Source organism: Triturus cristatus, chromosome 3_1, assembly GCF_964204655.1.
Source record: "Triturus cristatus chromosome 3_1, aTriCri1.1, whole genome shotgun sequence".
NCBI lineage: Eukaryota > Metazoa > Chordata > Amphibia > Caudata > Salamandridae > Triturus > Triturus cristatus.
Genome location: NC_140583.1, coordinates 320,948,393 through 320,968,937, shown reverse-complemented (window position 1 = coordinate 320,968,937; position 20,545 = coordinate 320,948,393). Strand labels below are relative to the sequence as shown.

At 44.0% G+C, this 20,545-nt stretch overlaps 1 long non-coding RNA gene across 1 annotated transcript; it reads right to left on the bottom strand.

The window, feature by feature from the left end:
• Positions 1-330: 330 nt before the first annotated feature.
• On the bottom strand, positions 331-19,815 carry LOC146860188 (uncharacterized). The gene is made up of 3 exons (XR_014979114.1): positions 19,727-19,815; positions 1,886-1,975; positions 331-444 (listed from the first exon to the last, which is right to left on the bottom strand). It is a non-coding gene; the product is annotated as an uncharacterized LOC146860188 (long non-coding RNA).
• Between the last annotated feature and the right edge of the window lie 730 nt (positions 19,816-20,545).

The window sequence follows — 20,545 nt, the reverse complement described above, 5'->3', positions numbered from 1 at the left end:
TGTGCATGCCTTTCCGTGGCGGACGGTAATGCCGCCACGCAAAGGCATTCCAAAATGCAGATTATATGGCTGCCGGTGTGGTGAGAGAGACACCACCGCCATATTGAACCCTTTTCCGCCTAGACATGTCTGAATATTTTCTACAGGGATGGCGGGAGGTTTGCCCCTGCTGTGACGGCAGTGAATTCCAGCCAGCCCGGCGGGGGCAATACGCCCACCATCCTAATGGGGCCCTAATTCACAACTTTACAGTATACATAGACATACAGTACACCTTTGCAGTGAGTGTGCTGTCAAGTTCAACAATAGTTAAAGATTATGAATCTAACTTACCACCGCCTGCCACTGGTGCTGCCACTCCCCCTCCGTTGCTATCTGCAACTGCCGCATCCTCGCCCTCGGCGTCGCCTTCGCTGGCCCCAGCAATGGTGGTCGGTAGTGCGCCTAGAAAACATTACACATTTATTAGGCAACATATACACCTCCCCCCTATTGATCAGTAGCAAGGTTGAAAAATGAGTTAATACTAACATAAATCACTAGTACAAATCAGGTAGTAGTAGAGTAGACACTAAGTTATATGATCATTGTAGCATTTGCTTGATTAGCCCTAGCCATGCACATGTGACGTTACCTTTACCTTGCAGCTTCTTAAGACACCTTTGAGCCCACATGACCTGCCTCACACTGCTACTGTCTAGTCTACGCGCTGCGTACAGGCGGTCAACAAACATTAACCAGCCACTTTTTTAGGAAGAACTGGTGTACTACTGTTACTGTTAGTCCATATTGCTTATCCATAGATGCTACACTTTTTGGCACGGCTGAGAAATGCTTGCAAGTTGCAATATACTAACGCACACCATTTCTTTTTTCGCATTACAGACGCAAGATTCGCTTCTACGAACCAGAGCTTCTGAACGATGCACCAACTACCAGTACTAGGTTCTTCTGAGGTGAGGGGTCCCTTCACTCACATCTTCATTTATAAATGTATATAAACTAAATTGCTATGGGATGGTGGTGCTGCCTTCCACCACTTCAGTTATCATGATTTAATTCCCAACTGTATTAGTGTAACAATGTATTTTGTTTTAATGTTATTGATTTGCCGGTTGGTGCTGCTAAGATAACAGTGTACAGACCTTCTCAAATTGAAATAAAAATTTTAAACTTACATAGACTTCGTGGTATTTGGTGTGGAGTGGACTAACTTACACGATTGAGCAAATTAAAGTAAGGGTGTGCATGTGAATTGCTTCCACGACAGAGGTTGGGTGTGTTAATGTTCTGGGTTGTCTACTTGTTGGTTGTCTTGGGGGGAGGGTTCCGAGACCTAATAGGTATGACAAGACAGTACTATAGTCAAGCAGTGGAATTGTGGTGGGTGCGGAATTTCTGATTGAGGTGTGCAAGGAAGGTCCAACCTACCATCACCAACATCCTATTTTCTGGTGCAAATGTATGTGCAAGATCCCTACAACAGTTGTATGTCCTATAGGGTATCATATCAAAATATTAAGAAATCTGGTAGGGCTGTTGCTGTGAATTTTCAAAGCCTAAACATCAACAAGAGTAAAAAGTAGTACAAGACAACGACCCAACGGATTGTACGAGCTACTGGTGAATATGAGTTTTATATTACAACCTTTCACAAAGAGTGCCACTGGGCAAGACTAGCTACTACAGTACAGACAGACAGACTGATAGTATGTAGTAGTACTCAGTCATCGTAGCGGAGGCAGGGATAAGCTTTTTGAAACCGTACAGATCGAAGGATAATTGGTGGTAAAAAAATAGCATTTGGAAACACACTATAGTTCGGGAGAAATGGGGCAGTAAAAGTTATGGAATAAGAAATATTATTAAAAACAAGAAGACTTACTGGGGCCAGCAGAGGAGCCCTCAGCGGTGTCCTCCTCGTGGTGTTCCTGTCCCGCCGACTGCCCAGTCCCTGCCCGTCTGCCCCTGGGTGCTGATGAACAGGAAAGATATAAGAAAGACAAACATTGATGGATGGTGTCAACTTAAGCAAATACAATTTTTTTCAACAACGGTCAAAAAACACTTATCTAAACAATTGCAATAACTACATTGACCGATCTCATCTGGTCAACATGTAATATCGGGGGATTCGCAGTTCGACTACTTAAGTTACTATTTATCAACAGTAATCCATTCTTCCATTCTGATTCCAGAAAACTAAGTTACAAGTAAGCCTAAGTATTAGTACAACCTACCACCCAACCTAGCCCACCTATTCCAGGCATGCCAATTGTACATTAAGTATGCATTTCGACTGTATTCCTCAACAATGTGTATGATCCAATCATGGAGGACACATTAACATGACTACATTTTTTGTATATACACAATTTTGGTTTGATTGATGCTCATCTGCTACTGCTAAGTAACTGCAAAGCCTACCTCCACTCATTGAACAAACTAGAAAGGTTCTAAAGACTGGCGTACTAGCAGCACGTCACGTAACTGAGTGAGGGGGCATCACGCATACCACTAACCAATTAGAAGCTCATACAAAGTACCTAAACCTATGTATCAATCCGCCCCCATCTATTAGTGACAGGACAAAGTAAGGAGTGGACATGAGTCACTGTAGCATTACGTAACTTAATTTCTCTAAAATAAACTCGTAAAGAATCACGCTAAGCAAGCGCAAACGCAAAGCTGCAAACAAGTAAGATTAGTAGTAGCGCAGAAGAGCACCTGTGTCATAATCACAGAAGACTTTTAAACATTATTAACCTGGAATGTATTGCAAGCAGCAACATTCTATCTGGTTGGAAGGAAAAAAAGATATTCGCAATATATAACATAGAGCAGAAGAACAGACACAAAGTTGTAATAATTAAATAGGTACTCACCAAGCCCCGGGACCTCCACTCCTAGCAGGTCCAGCAGGTCCTGCTCACGGTCCAGGATGTCGGACCACCGGTGCGTCAGCTGTGCCTGGGTGCGCCGGACCCCAGAGATGCGAGACACTGCCCGGCGCACCTTCCCCCACCGCTGCCGACGCTCCCGGAGGCCGTACCCGGACCCAGGCCTGCCACCTGCTGCCAGGGTTGAGGGGAGGTGGCGCTGCACAAAGAAAATTAGTGCAGCCAACTCCGCCTCCCCAAATAAGGCCCGTGCATGCACCCCTTGTGGGCGCCGCCTTCCGCAAGGAAGGCGGTCGCGGCTCTGGCTGCGCCGGCGAACAGCCCTGCCCTTGGACATGGTTCTGGGGACGGGGCGGGAAAGAAAAGGTAAAATAAATAAAGGAGTAAAGGAAATAAATAGCAGGCAATACAAAGAGAAAAAGTAGCTAAAAAACAAAAAAAAAGGTACACAAAAACCAAAAATATAGAGGCAGGAAAATAGTTAGAGAAATAATAAGTAATAAAGATCCGAAAAAAGTGGCTATAAACAAAGGATTGAAAAGATTTAGGGAGGATTGAAAATCAGGCCCCAGAACCATGCAATAGAGTGGAAAACAAGATGGCCGCGCCCGTTGCGACCACGTGGGCAAGTTCGCGCGATATTTTCTCCCTGAGCAAGCAAAAAGCAACGCGATCAAGTAAAAGCGATCGCGAACAGGAAATATCGACCGCGAACATGCATTGCGCGACCCGGAACAGGAAGTAAACAACGCCAGAGGGCGGGACAAGTGAAAACAAGATGGCCGCGCCCATGAGCGACCGCATGGGTAAGTTGGCGACCCGCGAACACGCAAAAAATACCGCGAACAGGCGGCAAAAAACTTCCGCATCTTCGCGATATTTCCGGCGTGTTTGCGGAGATTTTCTGCAATCTCGCGATAATTTGCGGAGGTTAATTCCGCAAATTCCGCCCACCCCTAGTGTATACTCCATACGTACGCGGGTGGGGGTAGGGTCCGTACATATCCGTCCCCACGCTATGTGATGCTTGTGCGGGCCGTACCCAGGCCTTTGCCACGTGGGTACGATCCGTCCCGCCATTGTTGGGGTGACGTGGGTGTGGGCGTGGTACATCTCGTACGCACGCTCTTCAGGCGTGGGTACGGGACGTACCGGTCTGGTTGTGTTGCCGGTTCGCGTGGTGACGGACTTCCGTTGTGGCGGTCGCTGGCTTAGCTGGACACGCCCCCACCCCCTCGTAGTGACCAGGGCATGGGTGTCAGGTATGTCCTGGGCATGTGTGGTGTGTGACTTTGGTGGGGGTTTTGTGGCCTGCCCTGGTCCTGCCACCCCCACCCCACCCCACTTTCCCCCCTCCCTTAGTTATTCTGACCTTCTGCGGCGTCTGCGTCGTAACCTGTAGAGGAGGTGGACTGCTATGAGTGCCGGGATGACACGTAGGTTCGGGTCCATGTCTGTCCGTCGCGTACGGGTCCTCCTTGTTTGCGTCGTCCTGTGTGTCCGTCGCGTACTGGTCTTCCTTGATCGCGTCGTCCTGTGTGTCCGTTGCGTACTGGTACTCCTTGATCGCGTCGTCCTGTCGCGTACTGGTCCTCCTTGTTCGCGTCGTCCTGTCTGTCCGTCGCGTACTGGAGGTCCTTGTTCGCGTCGTCCTGCTTTCCCGGCAGTTTTTGGCAGCCGGAAAATATTTACCGTGCGGGATGACGTCGGTGCGAATCGTGATTCCTGGTTCGTGAATGGCAGGCTGCGAGCGTCCCGACGTCAGGTCGGCGCTTTCCCGGATCGAATTGGTAGGTTTATTTTGTTCGGTCGGGCTTTTTTACGAATCGTACGGAAATGGTGTTCCCGTGCGATTCGTAATTCCTTGTTTGTAAAATTTTACGACCGGGTACGCGTCGGACGGAGATTATGCTCCGTCCGACGGTTCGTACCCGGTTTTTACCGGATCGTGATCGGCACCTATGTGTCTTAAATACGAGAGAAAAAGTTAGCTAATGCTTGTTAGAAGGGTGAAGTAGAGGGATGTGCTACTTTATCAACGGAAGTAACGATTCCGTGGTAGGGCAGAGGTAAGCGCTGCTCTCGGGAAAGACGGAATTCTCGTGAGAAAGGTCTATTGCTATTCTTTGGTTAGCGAAGCGGACAGTGGAGAAGCTTTTATGTTATTACTAACAGAATTGTAGAAATTGAAACAAAAACTTACTGAGCAGATTTGTAAAGGAGGGGTAGACAGGAGCAGGAGCTGCCGCAGCGGCTGCTGACGTCAGAACGACCGCGCTGGGTTTGGACAGTCGGTCAGAAACGTAAAACGCTCCGGATTGGTGCGTTAGTGTTTGCCGCGCTAGGAGTGGAGAGATACAGGGTGACATAAAACGCTCCCTATTGGTGCGTTAGTGTGAGTCGCGCTGCGATTTGAGAATTGTGACAGTGACGTAGACGTTCCGGATTAGTGCGTAAGAGTGAGTCGTGCTGCGATTGGGCAGAGTAGCGGTACAGTCGTAGGGAGAAACTAGTGAGACACGAAAGAAAGGAAAATGTATTACGATCCACCGGAAAAAAAGAAAAAGTCATGGTTTGGTAAAATTAAGAAGTGGTTTAAGAAGGACAAACCGATTGTAACTCGGGAAGGACAGTTACTTCCTCCACCGAAAACCCCTGCATCCTTTATGGTTGCAAAATATGGATATCATACCTGTATTTGGTTAGACAACTGGGTTAAATACAATGAGAAAGACGGAGTACTGGCTTTTCCAGAGCATGCTTCATTTAATTGGGCAGTTTTGAGAAATTTGAGAGAGAGAATGATGAATTTAGAACCGAGACCTAGACCGACTCAATTTGAGGCTTTGATGGATTGGGAAAACGAAATGCATGACCGAGAAAGACAGAGAAATGGTAAAGGATATAGGTACCTGTTTGGCAGATCGTACGGACATGAGACGCATCATGATCGAATGAAAAGGTGGCGGAATGCGAGTATGACTGAGTGTTTGTTTCCCATAAGAACTGCAGGAGAGAATGAAGGACGAAAGTGTGTAGAAAAGAGGCATAATGTGGAGTTAAGAGGGTACGGAGTGAATGAGTCCGAGGATGATGTTCTTGATGATATGTTCTACAAGAATCCACCACCATACCGACCAGAACCAGAAATATTAACTCCAAGTGCCCCAATAAAAGAAACAGTACGAATCATAAAATCGGAACCGGAGTTCCAAGATTTAGGAAGAAACAATCCTATTAGAGAGGTAGAAAAGAAGTCTGGAGGAAAATTGGATGGAGAAAATTCAGCAGAATTAGCAAAAACAACCCTAGAATTAACGGAGAAAATAAGAAAATAGACTAAGAATTTGGAAGCGGTAACTGTACCAGTAACGATAGGTCCAGTAATGCCTAATTTTGGCAAACAGAAAGACAGCGAACATTGTTTGACAGTCCCTTATAAAAGTAATAAACCGGTTGAACAACCGAGAGTGAATCAGAGTGAGAATCCATGGAGACAGACTATGAGTATGATTGAACCGAATTTTTCAAATAACCCGTTTGTAGGTCAGAACTGTGCAGAAAAAACGTATGACAATGATAGAGACCATGTCAGAAACTCAGAAAGATTTTGGACAAGGAAATGTAGAGAAGCCGGTAGGAACATCTACACAGGAGTTGAGTGAATGGTTGAGAAGCTTGCAATAGAAAGACAAAGAATTCCAGTCAATAGATGTAGCTAAATTACGAATGGTACTCGAAGAATTAATAGTAGGAACTATCCCGACAGAGAAGTTAAAAACGTACCAAGATGAGGAATTGTTATTTCTGTGCAAAAGCGTAACATGGAGAGCAAAAAGTCTTCATGAAAGATTAGAAGAAATGGCAAATGAGATGGGTATTGATATTGAAAAGGTAAAAGCCTTACAGAAACCCTATCGAGTAGATTTCACCGAAAAAGACATTGAAAACATGAATACCACAGGACGAATAGGTCAGATTAAGGATATAATTATTTTGTTAAGAAAATGGGGAGATGTGGACAAATGGAAAAGCAGATGGTATCGTAAGCGAGACGAAGTTTCAGACAAAACGTTTTCAGCATATCCTGTGAGAGAGAAAGAGAAGGTTGTGACAGAATGCCCTATGAGAGAGATTCCGGGAGGAGGATATGTGCATGTCCCATGGCCTAGACAGGATATTTTGTCATTTACAAATGACTTCCCTCGACTGCGTGAGAAACCGGTCGAGTGGTATAGACAGGTGGACAGATTTGTAAAATCATCCAAAGTATTGTGGATTGACCTGAATAGCTTGTTTGACATAATAGTAACAGCAGATCTATGGACAGAATGTAAAATAGTAATAGATTGGCCGACACAGGAATACCCAAGGGATCCTAAGACAGGAGCTCCAGACCCTGAGGTAATGAAGAAATACGAACAGGTTATGGCATTTTTAAAGAACAAACTACCCCCTAAAGAGACAGATTGAGTAAAAATTTACAGAACACATCAGGAAAGCAAAGAATCAGTACATGCCTATTACGAGAGGTTAATCTTAGCCTTTAAACAATTCAGTGGAGATGAAAATTTGAGTGACAAAGATTTAAGTCATTTAGTATACAGATTTGTATATGGTCTTCGTCCAGAAATTAGTGAAATGATAAAACAGCATACGGTAGATTGGCAAAACAAGAAAATAGACGAGGTATTGAGACATGCTAAATATTTCAGTGATGAAATTGAGGCAAAACAGCGAAAACTAAAAGAGAAGGCAATGTGGGCACAGGTAAAGGTAGCCAAGAGACAGGAAGCACAATTAGCGGAACAAGCTGGGTCAAAACAAAGATTTAATCCTGGGAAAAATAAAGGGAATATTGAGGAAGCTAAAAAGAAATTTCCGTGTCATAATTGCGGTAGGAGAGGGCATTGGAAATCCGAGTGTAAGAATCCACCAAGTACTAATGATGAAAATTCATCCTTGAATCCACAGGTGCAGAATGAGGTGAGTGGTCAACAGCAACGACAACAGCAGGGTGTAACACAACAGAATCAGGTGCCAAAACCACCATTTCCACAGCACAAAAATTGCCAGAAGTATAGTAAGGAGAATGGATTCTACAACGAAGAATAGGTAAATAAGCCGCAACGCGCTAGCGCTGCTTCGCAGTATTGGCTGCAACGCGATGAAAGCGATTCAGAAGAAGGTTATTGATGGTGCTGAAGGGAGGAAGAAGAGTGCGTATTTGGCGCAACTCTAGAAGTAGACCAGACAGGCCCATTTGTAGATGGAAAATATTACTTTCCTAGTTGATACTGGTGCTACTCGATCAACTGTTAGATCAGCTGATGTCAAGAATCTTCCTCTATCGGATGAAACGATCCAAGTAGTTGGGGTCTCCAACAGACAGATTAAAACTTACCTTACAGAACCAGTGAAAGTTAGTATAGGGAAATTTTCTGAAATGCACAGATTTGTAGTGTGTGACACTAGTCCTGTGAACTTGTTAGGTAGAGATTTATTGTGCAAGATGAATTGCACTATATTTTGTACTCCGGATGGAATCGCCTTTGAAACACCAGATGATGGTGTGTTGTATAAAATGACATTGGCAAATAGAGAGAAAGAGGTTACAGGAACCTATGCTGTATTCAACCCTGACGAACTACCAAAAGAATTGAAACAATCAGTAAAAGCAGAAGTTTGGGACTTCACAGGAGAAGATGTAGAATTGATGAGGAATGTAGATCCAGTAAAGATAACTGTAAAAGAAGGAGTATGTTATCCAAATGTCCCACAATATAAATTGACCCCTGATATAATCGAAGGAGTTACTCCTGTGATTGAGAAAGTGATAAAACAAGGAATTTTGAGAGAAATAATGAGTAGCCCATGTAATTCACCAATAATGGGACTGAAAAAGCCTAGTGGGAAGTTCAGAATAGTGCAAGATCTGAGAAAGATAAACAAAATTGTTGTACCATGTTGTCCCATTGTACCGAATCCATCTGTGATTTTATATCAGATCCCTCATGACGCAAAATGGTACACAGTGATTGATTTGTGCCACGCTTTCTTTTCCATCCCATTGCACCATGACAATCAGCAAATTTTTGCATTTCGTTTCGGCGAGCGTATTTTGGCATGGTGCCGAATTCCACAGGGGTATACAGAAAGCCCCTCGATATTTAATCAGCTATTAAAAAAGTCTTTGGAAAGTCTAGAAATGCCTGAAAATTCAATACTAGTCCAGTATATCGATGACCTACTTGTGGCATCGAAAACTCGTGAAGCTTGTGAAGTAGACACGGTAGCTTGGCTGAATCATTTGGCAGATGGAGGACTAAAAGTATCACCATCGAAATTTCATTTCTTTAAGAAAGAAGTCCAATATTTGGGACACAGCATTGAGAAAGGACACAGGAAAATAACCATAGATAGAATCAGGATCATAAAAAGAATGAGTCCACCAATGACCCAAAGAGAAGTAAGAATGTTTCTGGGAATGGTTGGATATTGTCGTCAGTGGATAGGCAATTTTTCATTGATAGCAAAACCTTTGGTACGTCTGACAAAAATGATGTGAGAGATCCTATTGATTTGAACAAAGAGGAGTTGGCAGCATTCAAGAAGTTATGAGTAGGATTGTGTGAAGCGCCTGCATTAGGTATGCCTGTCTATGAGAAGGAGTTCGAGTTGTATTGCAGTGAGAGAAATGGATGTGCACTCTCTGTTCTAGTATAGAAGCATGGAAAACTGAGGAAACCAATTGCATATTTTTCATCCATGTTGGACCCAGTAGCTGTAGCCCTTCCTAGGTGTCTGAAAGCAGTAGCTGCTACATGTCGAAGTTTGGAACAGAGTGAAGGAATTGTGATTGGATATCCTGTGAAAGTTTTGTGCCTCATGATGTGGCGATTCTTTTAACAAGGAGTTGTACTCAGTATATGACGCACAGTCGACTGACTAAGTATGAAACGGTCATTTTGGGTGCAACAAACGTGAGTCTTGTGAGATGCGTGAATGTGGATCCTTCAACATTGTTGCCTGACGTAGAGCATGTGGAGGTAAGAGATGAAGCAGATCATGATTGTTTGGATGTACTCGATTTTTGTACAAAACCAAGACCTGACATAAAAGATGAACCTTTGCCAGAAAGTGATTATGTCATGTTTGTTGATGGATCTTGTTTGAGAACAGATGATGGAGTGCTGAGTGCTGCATATGCGGTGTGTACAGTTGCAGCTGTGAAGGAAGCATCATATTTGAAAGGAGTAAGGTCGGCTCAAGTAGCTGAACTTATTGCCCTGACCAGAGCCTGTAAGATTGTGAAAAGTGTAAGAGTAACTATAATAACTGATAGCCAGTATGGCTACGGGGTGGTCCATGATTTTGGCCAAATTTGGCTTCAAAGAGGTTTCCTGACCTCAAGTGGAACTCCCATTAAGAATGCTGAAGTGGTTGGAAAGTTGCTTGAGGCAATACAGCTGCCTAGACAATTGGCTGTGGTAAAAAGTGCTGCTCATAGTCGCAGTGGTGATTACATTGCCACTGGAAATAAACTCGCCAATGACATGGCACAATATTGTGCACAAAATCAGAATTCAATCGGGCAAAGGAAAAGGAATCGATTTCTTGTTTCCCAATGTTTGCTAACACTGTGGGAACATGGGATGAGGTAAGACAATTGCAGGAAGAAGCAGGAGAGGAAGAAGTAAAACAGTGGGTAAAAGCAGGATGTGCACCAAGAGAGAAAGATCATGTGTGGTCTATCGAGATGGAAGACCAGTTATGCCTGATATCATGATATCTGCCATGGCACGGATGTATCATGGACAGGGACATATAGGGAGAGACGCCATTATGATTAGGTCTTTTAAACAAACTTGGTATAATGCCAAGTTCAGGCTTGTGGCGGAAAATATTTGTCAAAGATGTCTAATTTGTCAGCAATACAATCCAGGAAGAAAAACAGTGGTGAGTCTAAGAACAATAGGTCGAGAGGGAGGGCCTTTCACCCGAATGCAAGTGGATTTCATTGAGATGCCCCCTTGTAATAGGTTGAGGTTGAGGTATGGTTTGGTGATGGTATGCCTATTCTCCAGGTGGGTAGAGGCGTTCCCAACAAGAAAAAATGATGGAATGACAGTGGTGAAGTTATTGTTGAGGGAATTTATACCTAGGTTTGGGTTCCCAGTAACAATTGAATCAGACAGAGGAGGACATTTTCATAATGAGAGCATAAAATTGATTTGTGAAGCATTGTATGTACGACAAAAACTGCATTGTGCCTACCGACCAGAGGCTTCTGGTGTAGTAGAACAAATGAATGGTACTATCAAAAACAAAATAGGGAAAATGTGTTTAGCCACAGGTATGAAATGGCCCGATGTCTTGCCTCTAGTACTCATGACTATTAGATCAATACCAGACAGAACTACTGGTTTGAGTCCTCATGAGATCCTCATGGGACGTGCAATGAGATGTATTTATACCAGTCAACAAGCTGATGACAATAACTGGTGACATGGTATTGGAATACTGTAAAAGCCTGGCTGACGCAGTTCATTCTGTGTTTCATCAGATTGGAGCGGATGCCACCACTCTTGAAAACAAGCCAGCTCATGATCTAAGCCCAGGGGACTGGGTAAGGATAAAAGTACACAGAAGAAGAAACTGTTTGGTTCCCAGGTGGGGAAAACCAAGGCAAGTCATCTCGACTACAACAACAGCTGTGAAGTGTGCTGGATTGAAGAACTGGATCCATGCAAGTCATACTTTGAGAATTCCAAATCCAGTTGATTGTAAAGAAAAGGAGTATTTTGATGAATCAGAATCCATTACTGAGTCAGATGACGGAGAGCCAAAAGATAAAGAAGGAGAAAACTCTGAAAGGGGGGAGACAGAGCCAAGGTTAACTTTGGTCCCCAGAAGTAACTCCCTGAGGAAAAGATTACAGATTTCTGAATCCATTTCAGACTCAGAGACAGAACCAAGAGCCCATTCATCCAAGAAAGAACAAAGGAAGAACAAAGAAAAGGACAGTGGAGAGACAATAAAAGAAATCCGTGAGAAGGAAGTGCCAGATGACGGATTGAGAAAATTCCACCTGAAACAACACCTTTAGATGGACAGGTGCCAGATACAGAGAGAGAGGGAAAGATCATTGCGGAAGACCCCCGAGGAGGAGTAGGGAACTCCAACATCCAGTTAGAAGCAGGGACAAGTAGTCAGCAGGAAGATTCCGTGACGGAGATTCGAGGAGGGACAGAAGTAGGGAAAACAAAAGAGGTAAAAAGCAAGTTGAAACAGAGTCTGAGGAAAGCGAAGATGAAATACCAGAAGGCCGAATTCTGAGAAAGAGAGCTTGGAGAACTGAAAAGAATGATAATGTGAGTAAATTGAAAAGAGCGGCCAAAGACAAGGTGTGGCCAAACAAAATAAAGAGACTGAGATATCGACTGACACGTGTAAATTCGCCAAGGGCTGAACAGGTAAATGAAGTAACGAGTCAGGAAAAATCGAAAGAGGAAGAACAGATAGTAGTCAAATAAAACAAACAAACAAGAAAACCTAACCAGAAGTATAAATCACCGGAATGGACATATGTGGCCCTGCCTGAAGTGAAGGAAGAGGCGGATAGCCAAGGAAATCCAGAGGTGGTTGTACCGGAAGTGGTTGAGGAAGACGAAGAATCGGAAATCCTGAGAGTTATCTTGTCCGATATTGGAGAAGAAACGGATATTCAGGACAACCCGTATATTGAAAACAAAAGGAAAGTGAAAGATGATGTGATGCCAAACTGAATAAGACAAGAAAATACTGATGGAAAAACAATAAAATAGTGAAAAATACAAAAACTGGTAGAACCACGTAGGTGCTTAGACGCCTCGGGTTAGAAACTAGTTGTGAAGTAGAAGAGGCTAAGTCAAAAGACGGCTCATTTTGAAAGATGGCAAACATAGAAAGTAGCAAAAGTAGATGTACCTTCCTTAGAAGATGGTGCAAAATGTGTTGTTGTTGTACAGGATTATTAATGCTTCTTTGGAGTATTCTTGCTCTACTAATTTCATTTAAAATTACTGTAGATACATTAGAAGGACATAGTGAAAACATAACTAATATAGGGAAAGTTCAAAAGGTAGTTCCAACTAGAACAGATAAAAACTATTTACATAAAGACAGGTCAATAACAGATTTTTCTAACAATGTGTTTTCAAAGTTGCTGTATGAATATGTAAAAACAATGGACGTAAGGGATTGCTACGTATGTATGCAATTACCTGCATCTGTATCTGAAGGAGTGACTTATCACCTTCCTGTCACATATGGAATAACATGTAGTGTAATAGCTAGTTTATTTTATCAAACAGGTAAATTAGAGTATTATTTTTCAGATGTAGATACTATATTTTCACAAGTACCAGCAATTAACAAACTAAACAAGGTAAAACCTGCAAAGGTATTAGGTGAATTTTTCTTAGAAACAAATGAACTAACTTTACAATATATATTTAGAAATAACTTGACTTGCAGTTTAAAGAAAGAGGAGAAGACATTTTTGGATATGGTTGAAGAAAGGAGATTGAAAATGCAATGGAAGGTTTCAGAAGGGAAAGTGGAGAAAACAGTTTGGGATGTAGAAACGGAGAAACATTTAAGAGGGGAAACGAGTCCAACGATGGCGTTAGATTGGCCTCAGAAAGGGAAATTGTGTATAATAAGGAATCAGCCGGCGTATGACAATTATTTTCTAGGGAATAGTGAGTGCCATGATACACACCGAATCATGGAAGGATGGGGATTTAAAGGTGAAAGAGATCCAGTCTTTCCAGGACTGTATTTTATCTGTGGGAACAGGGCATATTATCGTTTGCCAGACCATTTGTATGGCACATGTTATGTCGGCCTTGTTTTTCTAAAGATTTTTCACATGGATAGAGGAGAAGATGGTGTACATAGTTTAGGTAGTTATTTAGCACGTAGTAAGAGGGAATCTTGGACTGAAATTGTGGGTGACATTTTTTGAGCACTGATACCCGCAGTGGGAATATCTCTGAATGCAAACAAAATTAGAAAACTTTCAACAGTAGTGGATCGCTTGTCAACAAGCACCGCTGGAGGATTTTTATTGGTAAATACTGAAATGGTTGCCATGCGTGCTATGGTAATGCAAAATCGACTTGCCCTTGATATTTTATTGGCAAAAGAGGGTGGAGTCTGTGGAATGCTGAAAGTTCAACATTGTTGTACTTACATTCCTGACGAAAGTAGAGATTTGAAAATTTATATTAAGAATATTACAGAATTGCATGACAAAATTGTACCACTGGAGGTTGAAGGTGTCTGGGAGAAGATTGGTAAGAAAATATCTGCTATTAAAGACTTTGTAGTAAAATTAGGTAGTACATTTATAGGTAAGATATTGTTTCCATTAACTTGTGTGATTTCCCTAGTATTAATAATTAGATTAGGTTGTATTTGTTGTAGAAAGAATAAAAACCAGAAAAGAATAAAAAGAGAAAACTTAAGGAGAAGGGATAAGAATAAAGAAAGAGAATTCGAAGAAATAGAACTAGAAGAATTAAAGGATAGCATGTATAAAACAGCAAAAAGAGAAGAAACAGGGAAAACTGAAATATGAACGAAACAAGAAATCAATTCACAATTTCGTAAATGGGATACAAAATTTAAAATTAGTGTGGTGATATAATCACCAAAGGGGGGATTGCTGGAGCGGGTAGTACAAAATTTTGTATACCCCCCCATTCTGCATGTTTATATTAATCCGAATAATTAATTAATTGTAATTTTATTTATTTGTTTGAAGTGATAACTCACCAACTATATTAACAAAAGAATTACACGTGGGAATTGCACTTTGCATGGCTATATTAATTGGGAATTAACTTGTGTACGCACACTAATAGTAGAAAATTAGAATATTGCATGTTACGTGACTGCCCTGACAACACGAGGTTCTGGGTGAAGTGCGCAGGCGTCACCGCCAGCAGCAGTGGCCTTGACCTGACCCCGGGAGACCACGTACCCTTCAAGGACGCTCCGGGAACCCATCTAAGACAAAAGACAATGCTTGATTTAAAAAACGGAACCAGCAAGTGCAATGACTTCATTTTACGGACTATGTGAAAACTTCACCTCACGACCCCAAGTTGACCAATCCGGACTCTCTAAACCCCGATCGTGATACTTTTTGATATTATTTTCATTATAAAAGTAGGTTGGAAATTAGGATAGAGCATGGGTACTCACAAACTTTCTCTCTGGGGCCAAATTTACAGTGTGGTTTGTGGCCGAGGGCCGCACCGGTGGGGGCAGGGGCAGTGGGGGAGGGGGCGGACTAGAGCAAAAACACAAACTGTGATCATGTGGTTGAACACAGGCCCCTGCAGTGGACGCCTTTGTCCACTGAGCCACCAGACCCGGCATTCACACATCTCTATCTATCTATCTATCTATCTATCTATCTATCTATCTATCTATCTATCTATCTATCTATCTATCTATCTATCTATCTATCTATCTATCTATCTATCTATCTATCTATCTATCTATCTATCTATCTATCTATCTATCTACCTATCTATCTATCTATCTATCTCGCTCTGTCTCCCTCCCTCCATCACTCTCTCTCTCTCTCTATCACTCTCTCTGTCTCCCTCTCTCTCTCTCTATCTATCTCTCTCTCTCTCTCCCTCTGTCTCTCTTTCTCTCTCCCTCACTCCCTCTCTCTCTCTCTGTCTCCCTCCCTGTCTCCCTCCCTCTGTCTCTGTCTCCCTCTGTCTCACTCACTCCATCTCCCTCCCTCTCTCTGTCTCCCTCCCTCTCTCTGTCTCCCTCCCTCTGTCTCAGTCCCTCCCTCCCTCCCTCTCCCTCCCTCTGTATGTCTCTCTCCATCTTGTCTCCCTCCCTCTGTCTCCCTCCCTCTGTCTCCCTCCCTCTCTGTTTCCCTGCCTACCTCTGTCTATCTCTGTCTCACTCACTCTGTTTGTCTCCCTCTCTCTCTGTCTCCCTCCCTCTCCCTCTCTCTCCTTCCCTCTCCCTGTCTCCCTCCCTCTCTCTCTCTCTCCCTTTCTATCTGTCTCCCTCCCTCTCTCTCTCTGTCTCCCTCCCTGTCTCCCTCTCTCTCCCTTCCTCTCCCTCTGTCTCCTTGTCTGTCTCCATCTCTCTCTGTCTCTCCCTCTCTGTCTCCCGCTCTCTGTCTTCCCCCTCTCCCTCTCTCTCTTTCTCCCTCCCTCTGTCGCACTCTGTCTTCCTTCCGCTGCAAACTCACCCGCTGCTCTCACTAGCTGCTGCCCGCCCCCTCACCTCACCCTGCTGTCCCTGTCACCTCACCCCGCGCTGAGACAGCTTCCCTGGAACACACACAGCCGCCGCACCCAAGTACTTCACAGGTCTTTTAAAGACCATTCACTTGTTAATGAGGCTTTGTTGAATTTTACCTACACTTAGCGCCCCTACATCTCCACTCAAAAGCGCCCCTGCATCTCCACTCAATCAGAGTGGAGATGCAGGGGCGCTAAGAAGAGGTGAAATACAACAAAGTTTTATTAACAAGTGAATGGTTTTTAAAAGAATCACCCGGCCCCCATACCTCCGCGCTGCTGCAAGCGGCGATATAAAAAAACAGAGGTATGTTGCCTGCAAGGTCCGCGGGCCTCCACAGAAGGCTTGCCGGGGCGCTGGCGGCCCGTGGGCCGTGCTATGAATACCCGTGGGATAGAGAGTTTCGCTCATCACTTGCTCTTCTTTGACGAACCCGATTTCCTGACGTTATGCTGACGGAGAGGACGATGACACTGCTGGACAGCTGTTATCCTGAATCTTTGAGAGACTGAAAGTCGGCCTAACTTTGCTGAATAAATTCTTCTTTGACTGATTGACTTAGAGGACGACTTTAGCCAGAATAGGTAAATATGATGCTCTGGAATGCTAATGATGATTTCTAATTTGTCTTGCAATATAATTTAGATAAAGACTATTTGATTAATTGACAAATGTGTGTGTCGATTATTTGAATAAGAGAAATGTGGTAAAGAAGTAATGTGTAGATAGACGAGCATTATTAATTAAAATCATAACTAACAACTAAATGATCCATCTCCTTATGAGAGGGATATTTTAGAAGTCGGAGGGCAATGTGTTTAAAAGTAAGGTAAAGGTATTCCTCTCATGTCAGCATTTGGAAGCGTATTTTCCCTCAGAAAACAGATCAACGGAGTGTAGGTATATTGGTGTTATGGGCCCCACCAATGAATGTATTTGAGTGAATTGGATGCCGAGGTAGTTGGTCTATGCCGAAGGGGGAATTTGACATTCCGCGCTGCAACAGTTTTTCTGGTAGCAAGACGATGGTTTTTATTGTTTTGGTATGGTGAATATTGCTTGTAAATAGCTTATTGTTTATTGGTTATTGATATTGGTTCATGTACTCACACTCTATGTCGAGTTGTGTCGAGTTTTATGTTGTTTGCACGATGTAGGAAGTCGGAAGTTTGTAACAGTTCCGTAGTAGAGCAGAGATAAGCGCTGTTCTCGGGAAAGACGGAATTGTTGTTATCCTGTAGGTACACAGGAGAAAACGTGTGACGATTGAAGTTGCACGACGCATTGTCTGGGTTCGATATAGGGCTCATGCAACTGTACCCTCACCACTGGTATAGTGCATCCAGCTAGAGGGGTGTCTGATCTATGCCAGGGTAGTGGGTTGTAGGCATAGCACACAGGGATGTATGCCATGTCGACTCTTCACTTTGTTCTGCACCGAAACATGCAGCCTTCAAAGGCAGTGTGTGTGTGTAAAGGTACAGGGCCTCTAAGGGTGGCACAATAAGTGCTGCAGCCCTTACAGGTGTTCCCTGGTCCCAGTGCCCTGGTTACCTGTGGTACCATTTACAGGGGCTAACCTGTGGCCAGAGATGCCAATTTGGTGTGGGTTAGTTTTGGGGAAAGAACACAGGCCCTGGGAACCTGATTGGCAGGGACCCAGGTCACATCAAGTCAAAAGTGCATCAGTAGTCTGGCAAAAAGTGTGGGCTGGGTTACTTCAACAGAAACCCAGATTCTCACTATGATAATAAGCAAATCTTAGTCTTACTTATTTTTCCTCACATGCCCTTCACTGGATGTCAATTTGCTCACTGATGTCAAATTCACCCTAAATGAAAGTACCAGAAGTAATTTACTTTCCTGGCACCACTGTTAATGCCTCCCTTCCCTATGCATTACCCTTGCCCACTTCCCGGCCCCAAACATCATGACCATGTCACCCTCAGCCAGACACTTTTGTGTACATTGTAAATCTTCAATGAATATGGAAGCATACTTTACCAGCACAGACACAGAAGCCTTAGTTAACGAATACACAGCAATTTGCTCTAGCACTTCCTTACACACAGCTAAGGAACTCAACTCCTCACTGGTCTTTAAAAAACCACATTGACTTATACTCTAACTTTCTACTTGTATATTGCTTCCTTTACTCTTTTAGACCACTGGATAAAGTTCAAAATTTCGCTACAAGAACTCTCTTCAGTCTCTCCCCAGCAAACATCTACCTCACTGTACTGCCACCATGTTGGTTAAGTTGACTGTCAGCTAAAGACAGGGCTCTGCAAAAGCCATAAAGAGCTCCTCACTAACTACTTCTTGTAATCTTGAGTCAATGTGTGTCCACTTGCAACCCACGTCCACCCTACAAAAACAACCTGGCTACCACCAAACCTCTATGTGTAGCACCTAGATTCCTTTTCCTTTTATCAGTGGGACTGTTACACTGGAACTGTCTTAAAGCAGAAAGTCATCTACAACTCTGTTTGCATGGATTAAAACCACTCTCTAGAAACACCTTAAATTACAATAATTGTTTTACATACACATCCATCTATCACTCTAACTTTGCATAGCTGAGTTTATATACTAAGGGACCGATTACGATGCTGTACTAAATGGCTCCGACCCTTGGTCGGAGCTGTTTCCTACGGCATCATAATCAGCAGTTCGGATTCATTTCCGACCGACCCATTTGGATGGAGCCGGTCGGAAAGGAATCCCAACTGGATTTCCAAATGGCTTCTCACCGGCTCCAGTAATCCCAAGGTCAGCTCTTTCCGTCGGATTCCGGCAGCCTTTCTGTGCTGGCCTTCCTGACACAGAAAGGCTGCTGAAAGTCGACTTTGGGGGCTCCTATGGGTGCATGGCCTCCGGTTGGAGGTCAGGGGGCAGGTGCACCCCTGTTGATCCTTGCACCCCGTGGAAGGCACCTTAAGGTGCCTGCCACGGGGTGCAATGGATGAACTGCACCTCTTCTCTTTCCACTGAGAGCATGCATTCCGACCAAGAATAGGAGTGCGACAGAATAGAGTTTGGTTGCATTCCAACTCCTGGGTTGGGACCACCGACAGGAGGCCAGTCGGTCCCGTTACCAAATCGATTTTGAGCGGACCCAGGTCCATCTGACATCGAAATCGGGCCCTAAGTGTATTGTTAATCATTTTTCCTCTGTCATATCCAACCCCGTTTCTATGCTTCCATCTAAAAGAGTTACTATCGTTAATGTACCTTGTTCTGTACCCCATTATCTGTCGATATTTTGTTTTGTTAAGTGAGAAAAAAATTGAACAAATAAAATACATTTCTACTCAAGACTATATTATTCCAGGAACCACCATTGTTCTACCGATTGAATTTCTAGTTAATTACTGTTATCCCCATGAATTACTTAGAACTAACTGGCGTCAGCTGGACTTCAGATATTAGTGATTTTCGCCCGCAGCTTGAGCAACAAGTGAACACGGGGAGCCTGGGGTGGAAGGCTCACTTACCCTGTGCTAATCTGTTAAGCCACATGATCCCTCCCCGGAGGCCCTCTGGTGTCAGCAGCCATTCTGCGGCAGCGCAGTCCGTGCTTTCCTCGAGGTGGCTGAGGGCCATGCTGCTGCCGCTCCAGCACAGAGCATCGGGCGGCCCCATCACACTACCGGGGCGCAGGGCAGACCCGGGCCACAGAGAGACCCTCGGCTATAGGGTTTATTCAGAGGCGAGTAAAGAAGGCAACAAGGAGGCAAAAAACTAATTTAACTCTACGTGGAGAAGCAAAGGTTAATTGATTCCAAGACACGAAGCTTATTGATTCCCAGCAGAGTGAATAATGAGGTCGAGCCTTTGGAATGACTTCTTACAGTTCAATCAGTGCCAATGTGCTTTTCTCTTGGGCTTTCACGGAAAAGGACCCAGTAACCATATATGCCGCTTTCATCAGCACATGAGCCGACCCCGGGCCTCTCGCTTCCTCCCTCTGCTGCTGGTACCATTCGCCTTTATAATTGATCTGACAGCTCAGAAGGAGACAGGCATGTTCCATTGTTCGAGAGAGAGGGGAGCGTGCTTAAGTGATGCAAGTGGACACCAGCGGCCTGCACTGGAGAGGCTGGGCGCGCAAAGGCCACAAATTGCTGAAAGATTCTGGGGCTGGTGTCCTCACCACGAGGCTGCTTAATGTCTTGGTGTCACCTTCCCCCTGTCCACTTCTCTTCGTCTCCCTCTCGCCCAAGCTCCATGTCCCTTCTCTCTTCTATGACGTTGTCTCGAGTCCCCCCTTTCATCTCCCCCCTCTCTCTTTCTCGTCCCCACACTCTCTCTCT